Source organism: Anthonomus grandis, chromosome 9, assembly GCF_022605725.1.
Source record: "Anthonomus grandis grandis chromosome 9, icAntGran1.3, whole genome shotgun sequence".
NCBI lineage: Eukaryota > Metazoa > Arthropoda > Insecta > Coleoptera > Curculionidae > Anthonomus > Anthonomus grandis.
This window is the reverse complement of record NC_065554.1, coordinates 28,103,149-28,104,973: the sequence shown is the minus strand read 5'-3', so window position 1 is coordinate 28,104,973 and position 1,825 is coordinate 28,103,149. Positions and strand designations below refer to the sequence as shown.

General features: G+C 29.9%; 1 non-coding gene across 1 annotated transcript; it reads right to left on the bottom strand.

Annotated features, from left to right (window-relative positions):
- Window positions 1-487: 487 nt before the first annotated feature.
- On the bottom strand, window positions 488-559 carry Trnat-ugu (transfer RNA threonine (anticodon UGU)). Its single transcript has one exon. It is a non-coding gene; the product is annotated as a tRNA-Thr (tRNA).
- Window positions 560-1,825: the final 1,266 nt, after the last annotated feature.

The following is a 1,825-nucleotide window of genomic DNA, read 5'->3' as shown; positions in this document are numbered from 1 at the left end:
TCTATTATCTTTACTAGAACATTAATTTTTTTCAATACAAAGTTCATTAATGCTTAATCAAACAATTAAATAATGATTAACAGTTTCAAACGTTAATACATTCGCCATCTACTTTTAGCGGTGAAACCAAAATCCCGAAGAAGCAGAAAGCTGCAATTCTACCGAACGAGCTTTTTATTATGTGTACAGATGGTGACACCTATTAAATTAATCAATTTCCCGGATATATTATAGTATAGGAATATTCCGGATATTTTCATTAAAAAAATCTTTATTTTACTGAATTATTATTGATGCCGATACGAAATCAACACCGTTTTTTGATATTTCACTCCCATCTGGTTTTGCTCTATAGATGTCGTTGCTCGTCAATAAAAAAATCATAATAAAAAAAAGATATTAAAAAAAAAACGATTAATTTAAAAGTTCGTACATGAAGAACATGATAAATAAATAAAAAATAAAAAAAAGTTTGCCACAAGTACGATGCCTCCTGTGAGGATTGAACTCACGACCCCTGGTTTACAAGACCAGTGCTCTGCCACTGAGCTAAAGAGGCTTATGACGAAACTGATGATATTGACATGAAAAAATTAATAGAAAAGAGAAACTTCATAATTTTAGTTTTCCATTCTATAATATATTTAGAAAAAATCATAAATAATCTATAAAATATCTATGAATATTCGGTATGAGAATTTTGAATGTACACGAAATTAATGTGAACATTGATGGTCTCCTTATAACCCTCTATAAACGATTCACCTTTATCTGAGCTACCCTAAAAGGGCCAATTATATTTGTTTTATTAAATTAATATCCTGTACCTTCCAACTATTTAGTATAATTTAAACTAATCTACTTTTAGGTATATTAAGACCCTTATATACTGGTGAAAATAAATAAATAACTAACGATGCCAGAGGGCAACTGTGTCCGTTTTGTTTACAAAGGAACAAAACGCATGTCTAATGTGTTTGAGATTGATAAGGCTCGTTCCCGATAAGCCGTATACAAGAAGAAAACAACGCGATGTACTGCGAGATGCATTTTTACCAGGTTGCCATATCTTAATTGGGTTTATCCCAGTTTAGTCAACGTTGTTTCGTCCATAAGATGTTTTATTTTAGCACGAAATTATTAATCAAGCATTGGAGTTTTTAGTCTAGCTTCTAGGCTTATACCTACATAGAGTAAATAAGTATATTTTTAACTCAAACTAGTGGCGTAATGAAGGTCAGTAGTAGAAGTAGTCAAGGACGTGCGTTTTTAAATGAGGTCTCTTATTAAACCTCAATACAAAATACTAATGGGAACCATGGGTTCAGTCTCCTAAAAGTCAAAATAGTTAATTAATAAGAATTCATCAGTCTTCTCTCAAACAGAGGATGTTCTGAGAAATGTTAAAGAATCAATTCCTGTAGGTTTTTGAAATCTGTCTTCACTTAAAACATGCGCATACTCAGCTAATAGACGCACTTACTAATTATTCGCTAATTTTGTTTTCCTTTTTTGAAATGTCTAGATATAGAAAGAACATTTTTTCCATTAAAAAACAAATTTAATAATTGAATTATTATAGTATCAACAGCAAATCAATCAAAAGATATCAAATTTAAAATAGAGTAAAAATAAACAATATACCCAGTTATAAGTAATAAAACGCAACTATACTCATTTAAATTGCAGAGAAAGATAACACAATGATCAAATCATAGTTCTAAGGCAGTAATAGCAGATGTATATTTATTAAATAAGGACCATATTAGGTAAGGTATTACATAAGGATAATCCTTAATTCATAAAGAATCAGTTTCTTGATCTA